This window comes from Saccopteryx bilineata, chromosome 7 (genome assembly GCF_036850765.1).
Source record: "Saccopteryx bilineata isolate mSacBil1 chromosome 7, mSacBil1_pri_phased_curated, whole genome shotgun sequence".
NCBI classification, from domain to species: Eukaryota; Metazoa; Chordata; class Mammalia; order Chiroptera; family Emballonuridae; genus Saccopteryx; species Saccopteryx bilineata.
Window position 1 is genome coordinate 80,886,333 of NC_089496.1, and position 12,130 is coordinate 80,898,462.

Consider the following 12,130-nt stretch of genomic DNA (forward strand, 5'->3'; position numbering starts at 1 on the left):
TCTTTAAAAATCCTTAGTAGATGAGAGCTGGGCACCTAAGTTTTCTTGGTATTCATCAAATGCTGCTTAACAATCTCCAATTAAAATGGAAAAGCTGCTCTCCACTCTTTCAGGAACTAAACCTGAGAAGTGTCTTCCCTTCCTTTGTTAAAGAAAAAAAAATCTGTAGTCAAAGATACTTGTTAAAGAAAGGCAAGGAAGACTTTATTTAAGGGGCGGGGGCCTACTGAGATAGGCATAATGACCACTGTGATGGAATTCTGCAGTGGCGGGGAGAGGTAGGGGGCTCAACTCCAAACAGAGCATGAGCAAGTGGGGATTGATGGCCAAGAAGCAGGGTGAGGGTCAGTGGATGGAAAATTACTAGGAAGAAATATCAGGGAGAAAGGAGATTCTAGCTAAACAGACCTAACAGGAGTCTTGCTGAACACAGGCAGGTCAAGGAGACCAGAAATTAGGGGATGATAGCAGATGAGAAATGCCATCAGATAGCAAGGTGATCAGATGTGGAGGGTGTACGTGTGGGCATGGGAGTGTCTGGTGAACTTAGTAGGTGACTTATAGTAGAGTTCTTGCTAAAAACTAAATTTTACAAGGAAGTGCATGTATGGGACTAGGAGAAGGTTCAGGAGTCTGGTTCAAGTTTAGTCATGCAGAGAATCTTTGTCATCTGGAGAGTCTGTTGGGCAGTGTGATTAAGATCACTGGACAAAACCCAGGGTTAGAGACCCACACCCCAGCCAACCTGGGTGTGGGTCTCTGCTTCACCACTTCTGAGCTATGTGAATATTCAGATTTCTTAAAACCCCCTCCCATTTCTGCAGTTATCTCATCTGTAAAATGGAGGTACATGTAATTTCATAAAGTTGTTAGGCCAAATGGTTGCATTATTGTGACTATATGAACACAATTTACAACTGAGCCATAATGCATATTATGATATGCTTCAAACAACATTTTTATTTTTCTTTCTTTTTTGTGTGTGAGTTAATATACCTTGTGGTTGCTTTTTTTTACTTCAAACTCTCATAAAATTGTTTAAATCTTGGCTCTGGCTCAGTGGCTAGAGTGTCAGCCCAGTGTATGGACATCCTCGGATTTGATTCCCAGTCAGGGTACACAGGAGAAGGGATCATCTGCTTCCTTCCCTGCCCCGCCCCTCTTCTTTCCCTCTTCCCCTCCTGCAGCCAGTGGCTCAGTTGGTTCGAGCATAGCCCAGGCACTGAGGATAGCTCAGTTGGTCTGAGCATCAGTCTCAGGTGTTAAAAATAGCTCAGTACTCGAGCATCAGCCCCAGACAGGGGTCAATGGGGTGCATGCAGGAGTCTGTCTACCCACCTCTCACTTAAAAAAAAATTGTGTAAATCTCTCAATATGTTCAAACATATTAGGTATTATATCAACTTAATCTTTTGTGTGTGTGTGTGAGGTGCAGGACAGACAGGGACAGACAGAAGGGAAGAGATGAGAAGCATCAACTCATAGTTGCAGCACCCTAGTTGTTTATTGATTGCTTTCTCATATGTGCCTTCCGTGGCCAGTGGAAAGGGGGTACTCCAGCCGAGCCAGTGACCCCTTGCTTAATTTAAGCCAGCAAATTTGAGCTTCAAGTCAGCAACCTTTGGGCTCAAGCCAGTGACCATGGGGTCATGTCTATGATCTCATGCTCAAGCCAGTGGCCCTGCACTCAAGCTGCTAAGCCTGCCCCCAAGTTGGCAACCTCAGGTTTTTGAACCTGGGTCCTCAGCATTCCAGACTGACTCTATCCACTGCTCCACTCACTGCCTGGTAGGGCTCAACTTCATCTTCTTGAAGAAACCTGTTCCAGAGACTTCTGCACAGCTCTGATCTTCTATGATTTTGTTGTAGAGCAACTTCCCAGCTGCTGCCCCGGGGCTTCCCCTCCCATCGCCTTTCCCTCTGCATCTCTCTTATTAGAGGCTCCATGACTTCCTCTTTCTTGGTTTACTTTCTCATATAGGTGGAGCATATACTTTCCTTCTCTGAATGGTTTTATTTTACCATGATCTTGAGACTTGTTTGGAGGTTCTAGCAGGAGAGCGCAGCTATTCGTATACCCTTGACCGAAGAACGGTCCTCTCCTCTAGCGGGGAAGGTCGTCCTCTTCAACCGAGCACGCAGCCTCGGGAGGGACGCACATAGAGTGGCGAGGGAGGAAGGGGACACCCGCTTAGCCAGCCAGACCAGCCGAATCAACCCTGGCGATCAATGGGGTGACAGATGTCGCAGCCAGATCGCCCTCACATCCAATTTTACCATGATCTTGAATTGACAGTTTGGTTAATACAGAGTTCCAAGTTAAAGCATTTTCTCTCATAAAAGTAATGTTCTGTAGTCTTCTGGCTTCCCACAAAGCACCCCCTCATTTGGGAGAGTATGTTGCCGGGTGACTGGCAGTGCTTTTCTATGAAAAGTATGTTCTACCCCACCCCATTAATGGCAGATGTGGTCATGGAACTGGCTTTAGTGGAACGTAAGAGTGTGGGATGTGCTGCAATACACCACTCAGAGCCCCCTCCAGGAAAAAACAATTTATACCCACAGCTGCTGGAAGAGCTAACAGAAAAGTCCCTCACTGTTAACCCACTTTGGGGATTACCCATACTGAAGAAAACTGCCTTGTCCAAAATCATGTTTCCTTTCAAGAGCCCTACCTCTGATGATGGATCAATGCAGGAGTATAAACTCCTGGCTCCTTTGTCCCAAGTAGTGACAATCTACAGGGCCATCCCAGCTCCTGGGCTCCCCATGGCATCAGCTGAGGCTGGTGTTGGGACTGCATCACTGAAAATCCTGCTTCTTTTTCCTTCCTACTATGGTGTTAGTCTCAAGAATACTTCCTAAGAATTGACCTTCACTCTTAATGTCCATCTCAGGATTTTTTTCCTGGAGAATCCAACCTGTCACAGTTGCTGTCAGAAGTGGTCCAAGAAAGCAGAGGCTAAGATGGGATTTGGGGTTCAATCATTTATCACCTGGCCGGTAGTTATAAGGATCCCACCATTGGTAGTGAGTGGAACACTGAGGGCTGCTGGCACAATGCAATTGTAAAGTGTCACTGTTGTAAAGTAACATTCTGCCAGGTTTACATAGAGACACCAAGTCCAAATGAATTTTTAAGGAGTTTTATTAAAAGGAGGAGATTTAATAATATGCCGGCCACATACGGCCAACATGGGGCATAGCTGACCCAAATCAGCACAGCCCCTGAGGTAGGTTATATACCTTTGATCGCACAGAGGTTGATGAGAAAAGGAGGAGAGGGAGAGATGATACAATTTATTAGCAAGTCTATAATATTCATCTATAGGATTTATAAAAATATTTCTACACATTAAAACTTACAAGGTAATACAATAGCGGGAAATGTTGTTCTACATATAAAAAGATATTCCTAAATTTTCTAGTGTTCATTTGCCATTCTTTTGTCTAGAGGTATATACATTGATTACATGTTTTCAGGAGAGGGGATGGGGAGTCTACATGGCACCAGGGGTTAAGTGTCCACGAATGGCCCATTAAAGAAAGAAAAAGAGGAGAGGAAAAGATTTGCTTAATCTCTCCTGCCCCTCCCCACACCTGGCTAGGTGTTTACCCTGTTTCTCACAGAGGTGGGGGAAGGGGTAATCTAAGTCTCCCCAGCATAAAATCTCTTTAAAATACAATGTTGTTGTCTATCCTGAGTTGGTGCAAATCACATACAAGTATAAAAATCATATTTACAAAATCTCTCTGTATGCTTAGCCCAAATTATAAATTGCTTTTTATTCCCTTTTTTTTTTAGATTTTATTTATTCATTTTTATTAGAGAGAGGGGGGGAGAGAGAGAGAGAGAGAGAGGGAGAGAGAGAGAGAGAGAGAACAGAGGGAGGAGCAGGAAGCATCAACTCCCATATGTGCCTTGACCAGGCAAGCCCAGGGTTTTGAACCAGCAACCTCAGCATTCCAGGTCGACGCTTTATCCACTGTGCCACCACAGGTCAGGCCTATAAATTGCCTTTTAAGCTTCCTAGTAAAAAGGTTTTTGTTTTTTTTTTACACAGTATGACTCTGCAAGCCAGAAAAACTCCCTCTTTCCTCTCCTAAAATATTAATATTGGTTTTACCATTCTTTGGTATCTTACCACATCACCAATGGTGAACTGGGCTGGTATATGAATGAAAGTGAATGCATTAGTTCAGGGATCAGGAACCTATGGCTTGCAAGCCAGATGTGGCTCTTTTGATGGCTGCATCTGGCTCACAGACAAATCTTTAATAAAAAAATAATAATGTTAAAAATATAAAACATTCTCAAGTATTACAATCCATTCATTTCCTACTGCTCATGTTCATGGTTGCAGGTGGCTGGAGCCAATCACAGTTGTCCTCCGGGAGAACACCAAATTTTCATTGGATAATATGTAATGTACACGGGTCGTTGTATGGCTGTCATGGAATTACATGGAGACAATAGTAACTCTAAGGACTTGGATTTGGGTGGCTATTGCTAAACTCAACTTGCCATAAACCAGTGCGGCTAGTAATTCCAGGTCCTGAATGGGAACAGCATGGAATTAAGAAAATAGGCTTAGAGTAAAAGGATGGGTTTGGGAGGCCTCTGCAATGCTGATGGCAAGAACAGAGTGTGCTCAACACCCGCTTCCTGCTTTATTTATAGGGCAAAGTAAGGCCATTAGCAAATCAAAGAGATCTCTGATCATATTTCCAAGGCAACCCAAGAATTTTACCTAGTGCAGAAAACCCCCACCATACATAATATCTTAACTTCACAAGACAAAGGGTAAAAGAAACTTGCCTCCAGTCTTTCCGAGGGACATCAGGGGCAGGATGATATAAACAATCCAGCACCATAGCAAAATAGCCTTTAGCAACTTCACAGAACAAGTGAGGTGGGGGGGGTGGGCAGACTGCCAGCTTACTGCCAGTTCCCCACACCTCTGCCCCCCAAAAATCTAAACTGCAAAGACCCTGTTGGCTTTTGGTCCCCAACATATCCCCCTTTTCTATTTTTTAACTTCAATTCATGTGCTGTGATTCATACTCATCTGATTTCCCATGTTCCGATTTGGAGGCAAACTGGAAAAATATAAAATAAACAATATTAAAATAGCCAATGCTAACAAATACCAAAACAAGTATCTTTTTTTTTTTTTTTTTGTATTTTTCTGAAGCTGGAAACGGGGAGAGACAGTCAGACAGACTCCCGCATGCGCCCGACCGGGATCCACCCGGCACGCCCACCAGGGGCGACGCTCTGCCATGACCAGAGCCACTCTAGCGCCTGGGGCAGAGGCCAAGGAGCCATCCCCAGCGCCCGGGCCATCTTTGCTCCAATGGAGCCTTGGCTGCGGGAGGGGAAGACAGAGACAGAGAGGGGGGGGGTGGTGGAGAAGCAAATGGGCGCTTCTCCTATGTGCTCTGGCCGGGAATCGAACCCGGGTCCTCCACATGCCAGGCTGACGCTCTACCGCTGAGCCAACCGGCCAGAGCTAAAACAAGTATCTTAATACAATAAAGGGTTTAAAGCCTTTTAGATTATCAAGCAAATTCTTAGCGAATACAGCAGGATCTAAAATAGAATTTTTGCAGTTTTGAATGTCCTTAATATGTTAATGTAATTTCACCAAGTCCATGTTGACACCATCACTGTTCCACATTATCTGTAAATGCAACCCAACCCCACTTCAGTCTGAGAACTCTCCGAAGGAGCAGGAGTCACACACATTCAGGAAAAGTCTGCATGGCCCTGGAACTGTTGTCACACTTCCACTCTCGGCAGCTAGCATCCAAGTCCCAATGACCACTGCTTTTAGCACATTAAGCTTTTGTCTCAAGCTTAATGTCAATACTGGACTTCTGGCAATGATTCAGGTAGTCTGAAAGGGCCAACTGCAGCATGTATGGAGATGGAGCTTCTGTTTTCTTTAACCTGGAGAGATGAACCTATGGGGCCTTTCCTTGGAGTTTTGCAGCCATTTGGGTGGAGAACCTTGGAATTCATTATGCTGGGTGATAGAGGTAAATTTGTAACAGGAGTGGGCAAAAAGGACGAGGAGGCCTCTGAATTTGGAGAGTAGGTCCAAGCCTAAAATAGGCATGGGGCATTGAGACAGGAGGAGAAAAGAGTGTGTAAAAGAGACACTATGTATTAAAGAAGGCAGTGGATCCATGGAAAGCAAGGAGAAAAATAAAACCATCAACACCCACAACAGAGATCTTCAAGGTGTGAGCAGAACCCAAATATTTGGGCAAGGCAGAGTAAGTGGCCCCCGTGTCTATAAGAAATGAGATTGACTTACCCGCTACTTGGATGATTACCCTAGGCTCGTCCATGGTGACGTGAGATGGAGCTGACAGCCCTGGGCACCTTTGGTCTTCAGTGGCAAGTCCAAGCAGGCTGGGCAAGGTTAGGTCAGAGGTGGCTGTGATAGGGCCGGAAAAGACTGAACCCTCCCTTGGAGGAGTGAGGGGGAAGCCTACCTTCCAGTGTCCCTTTTTTCCCCAGCAAGGGCATGGCCCTCGTGGGGGCCAAGAAGCCAGGTAGGCTTTAGTCCAATTACCTTCCTTTCTACTCTTAAAGCAGGGCCCTGATGGGGTCTTATAGGCCCCTTAGGGGCATTGGAGCCTTTAAGAGCGTATGCCAAGAGCTAGTATTTTGCCTGATCTTTTTGGGCTCTGTCTGCCTTTTTCTATTCCTCTCGGTCATTGTAGACCTTAAAAGCCATGCTCAGAAGATTTCGTTGAGGGGTTTGAGGATCCTCCTCTGCCTATATAAACTTTTTTATGTATATCTGGAGCTGATTGGAAAAAGGCAGAAGGACAGCATTATCAATTAGATCAAATGAAGGAAGGTTGGAATTTACAGGAGAAAGAGGTTTGGAGTGTGCTAAGAGGATTTGATAGATGGAACAGGTTTGACAGAGAAAGGGATGAAAGCATAGTAAAATAAGCCTTATATAGTTGGTCTTGTGAAGTGAGTCTCTCATCCTGGCTCATGGTGTCTTACCAAACATTCAGGAACCCACCAAGGAGCCTCAGAAGATCTAGGAAGAACACACACATATCCTCGGGCCCCATAGGAGAACAGAGTCTGGCCCTTGCCAGATTCCTGTGAGCGGGTCCCTCCACTGCACTTCTAGGAAGGCTTTCCTTGTAGGATTCCAGAGTCCCTCGGCTGCTGAATGGCCCTGTACATCAATATTCCAAAAATTTTTAAAGTAAAAAGTGTGATAAAGAAGATTTGCAAAAAAAAAAAAAAAAAGAAGAAGAAGATTTGCAGAAGTTCCAGGACTCCCCCTTTTTTATTTTTTATAATTTAATTGATCTTTAAGCATTTGCTGGGCATGCTTTATAATGCTTTGACCCTGAGGTTTGTAAGGAAATACCTGTCCTCATGTTAATTCCAAAAATCTGACAAAATATAGTAAATGCTTTTCTAAGTAACACTCCCATACATTTAAAAACATTTCTATTCTATTAATTAACAGGCAATCTAGAGAGCACATAAGGCTGAAAAAATTCAGTATGACCTTCATTATCTTTCTATTATAAAAAAAAAACAAACTTACACTTTTGTTAGGGAAATCCGCACTGCCCCAAGCCTTGCAGTGCAATGACTACTTCATGAATGAGTCAAGAGAAAAAAAAAACACAAAAATAAAACCCAATGTTGCTTAGCAATAACAGATGCATCAGCTCAACCAAATTAGCAAGTTTTTAGGATCCATATTTCATTCTATTTAAATTTAAATGAGCATGCCTTACAAGTTCCAATTTAAAAAAAAATGTAGGGATGAAACCATTTTATTTTTCAATATTAGAACTGGCATTTGCAATTTTTGCATGTAAGAACTTAATTCAGGCCTGAAAACAGACACATTTTTAGATAACATTAAATAAAGACTAAACAGAAACAAGAATCAGACGAACCAGACAAACCAGAGAGAAACCCAGGATTTCAGAGCACAACCAGATTAGAAAGATGCCTGCCTGATCTTAGTCAGGGCATATTTTTTTTTATTTTTTATTTTTTTTGCATTTTTCTGAAGTTGGAAACGGGGAGGCAGTCAGACAGACTCCAGCATGCGCCCAACCGGGATCCACCCGGCATGCCCACCAGGGGGTGATGCTCCACCCATCTGGGGCGTTGCTCTGTTGCAACCAGAGCCATTCTAGCACCTGAGGCAGAGGCCACAGAGCCATCCTCAGCGCCCAGGCCAACTTTGCTCCAATGGAGCCTTGGCTGTGGGAGGGGAAGAGAGAGACAGAGAGGAAAGAGAGGGGGAAGGGTGGAGAAGCAGATTGGTGCTTCTCTTGTGTGCCCTGGCCGGGAATCGAACCCAGGACTCCTGCATGCCAGGCCAATGCTCTACCACTGAGCCAACCAGCCAGGGCCAGTCAGGGCATTTTTTGAGAGGGAATAAAGATGAATCAGACTAATCAAAACTTTTTCAAGAAAAATCTCGGTGGCCATAAAAAAAATTTGTAGACAGATCTACCTTGGGTCCCCTGTCCAAATTTCTAGGCAAAGAATAGGAAAGAAACAAAATGATAGTTCAGAGGATTGTAACTAAAACATTAAAGAAAATCAGACAATAATAGGAAAAGCTGTAACTTTCCTAAGACCCAAGTCTCCTATTCATTCTCAAATTCCAATAGCTGCTGTAACTGGCAGTTCAGGTTGATTATGCTGAGATTTCTTTCCAGGGGACACGGGGGGCAGGATGAGTATAAACAATCCAGCACCATAGCAAAATAGCCTTTAGCAACTTCATAGAACAAGTGGGGGGGGGGGGTTGGGCAGACTGTCTGCTTACTGCCAGTTCCCCACACCTCTGTCCCCCCAAAACCCAAACTGCAAAGACCCTGTTGGCTTTCGGTCCCCAACACAACTGACACTTTGGAAAAGGGTAACAAAGAGTTGAGAGTGTTAATCAGTAATAAAAAGTTAAGAATTAAAGTCAGATGCCCTCCTCCCCTGCAGCAGGGGGGTGTAGAAAGCTCAGGATCAGGACTAGGACTTACTCACAAAAGAAGCCAATCTCCAAATATTGAACTCCTAACCAAGACAGGTTTCCTATGACAAGGTCAAGGCCATGCTTGGGAAAGAATGGGACCCTGATCTATGGGATGGGAATGTCTGGGTTGATGCTCTTGAAAATCTTGAATCCCCAGATTTTTTTTTTAATTTTATTTTTATTTTATTTATTCATTTTTAGAGAGGAGAGAGAGAGAGAGACAGAAAGGGAGAGAGAGGAGAGAGAGAAGGGGGGGAGGAGCTGGAAGCATCAACTCCCATATGTGCCTTGACCAGGCAAGCCCAGGGTTTCGAACCGGCGACCTCAGCATTTCCAGGTCGACGCTTTATCCACTGCACCACCACAGGTCAGGCTGAATCCCCAGATTCCCCTGAATCTTCTGAACCTGCAGGAGTAGCATGCTTCTCCTTATGAAGGACAAGCACCCTGCCACTTGGCCTGGAGGTGACACAGAGACTTCTCACAGCAGGACAACTTATTCTCCCCTCAGGATCTGTCTTCATCTCCGCTCCGGGCCACTAGATCAGCTTCCAGGACTAAATCCCAACGTAATTGTGCAGAGGGTGTACGAGGCCCGCTGAAGATAGAAAGTCACCACACCCTGAATAAACTACAGGCACAGCCACTGTGTCCTGGCAGGTGATGAGAAAGTACGCAGGGGACTAGACTCTGAGGGTGCAGGACCAAGGGGCAGTGCAGGACATTATTTTGGATAAAAGAGAGTTTATTAATACAGTGCAGTCTCCCAGGATATTGGGTTTTGCAAGCTGCAAGGCCTCTGGAAATGGTGTGGACACACTGCTATGATGGCTCCTAGAAGCATGGAAAAAGTATGGGAGACATACCAGATTGCTCTGACTGACAGAGGAAAGTAGGGATTAAAAAGCCCCCAATGTGGGCATGATAGAATGGATATACTATGTAAGACCAGGAAACCCACTGGATGACTCTGTCCAGCAGACGCCTAGAAACCACACCATTTACCAACACAGGCAGGTTTTACGTGTAAATCTTTTTTTTTTTTTTTTGTATTTTTCCGAAGTGAGAAGCAGGGTGAGGCAGACAGACAGACTCCTCCATGCACCTGACCGAGATCCACCCGGCATGTCCACCAGGGGGCAATGCTCTGCCCATCTGGGGTGTTGCTCTGTTGTAGCCAGAGCCATTCTAGCACCTGAGGCGGAGGCCATGGAGCCATCCTCAGTGCCCAGGTCTACTTTGCTCCAATGGAGCCTTGGCTGCAGGAGGGGAAGAGAGAGATAGGAGAGGGGCAAGAGTGGAGAAGCAGATGGGCACCACTCCTGTGTTCCCTGTCCAGGAATCAAACCCGGGACTTCCACTTTACATGTAAATCTATAAGATTCCAGCAAACACGGTAAGAAATAGACTTTTGGGAAAATCATAGAAGAGTAAGAGTTAGAGATAACAGTATACTAACACAGTGATCAGTCATTTATTCATCGCTGATATGTTTGTCCAACAACTACTTGAGAGTCTGCAAGTACCATGTGTTGGGTGCTGGGGCTTTAGCAAAGAGTAAGCCAAAGTTCTGACCTGGTAGAACTTCCTGGCTTGTGAAGACCACAGGCCAGGTCTCACATGTCTACCATTCACTGCTTTCAACAATTCCAAGAGCTAGGACTCCTGGGTTTATCTTTTGGCTGATGAAGTTGAGGTGCAAAAGAGTTAAAAACGTGAGCCAGGATTTAAACTAGTGGTGGGATTTTTTTTTAATTTTTTATTATTTATTCATTTTAGAGAGGAAGACAGAGAGAGAGAGAGAGAGAGAGAGAGGAGAGAGAGACAGGGGGGAGGAGCTGGAAGCATCAACTCCCATATGTGCCTTGACCAGGCAAGCCTGGGGTTTCGAACCGGCAACCTCAGCATTTCCAGGTCGATGCTTTATCCACTGCGCCACCACAGGTCAGGCCTAGTGGTGGGATTAAAATAATTTAACAACCAGTTCTCTGTCCTAATGACCATTTTAAGTGTAAAAAATGATATATCAAAAGGTAGTTTATTATTTCATGCATTTAATACTTAAATAAGAACAATAGCCCTGGTCAGTTGGCTCAGTGATAGAGTGTCAACCCAGTGTGTGGAAGTCCCAGGTTCAATTCCCTGTCAGGGCACACAGGAAAAGCACCCATCTGTTTCTCCACCTCTTCTCCTCCCCCTTCTCTCTCTCTCTTCTCCTGCATCCATGGCTCAATTGGTTTGAGTGCATTGGTCAGGGTGCTGAGGATGGCTCCATGGAGCCTCCACCTCAGACTCTAAAAATAATTGGTTGCAAGCATGGCCCCAGATGGGCAGAGCATTGGCCCCAGACAAGGTTGGGTTGCTGAGTGGATCCCAATCAGGGTGTATGCAGAAGTCTCTTTATCTCCCCTCCTCTCAGTTAAAAAAAAAAAAAAGAACAGTGAAAGAGGTACAGAGAACTAGATTATGTTATGAGTTTTAAAATATTAATAAAAAATATTAAATAATACCTGACAAAAAACAATAAAACTGTTAAAGATATTTCCATATTGCTTCTTGATTGGTGTCCTCATTTGAAATTTTTTTCACCTATGGATGGAATGAACATGACTACAGGCACTTAGACTACACTGTTCTTCAGATGAATGTTAAAAAAGAGTAAGAAATGTAAATTTGTGATTTTCACATTGGGCAGCTGCCCAGGCACCCACCTTAGAGAGAACCCTGATTACAAGTGCCATTTTTAACAACCAGTTGACCAAACTCAACCAAAAATTAGGTATCGGTTCTGCCTACCCGGTGTGAACCAGCTGAATCCCACCACGGATTCAAACCCACTGTCTTCGGAGCCCTACTCCCTTTCCAACTTCACCTCAGTGGGGATCTCGTATTTTGCTGTTTCATTATACTTCACCTTTTTTGTTAAGTAAACTTGTGCATTAATATAGGTAAGTGACCTTAGGCTTGTTCTGGAGCATTGAGACAAAAGGGACAGAGGAAAAGGAATATTTAGGGGAGAGGAGAAGCACGGCAAAAAATCTAGACATGAGGAGCAAAGTAATCCCAGTAGCAAAGAGAATTTAACAGAA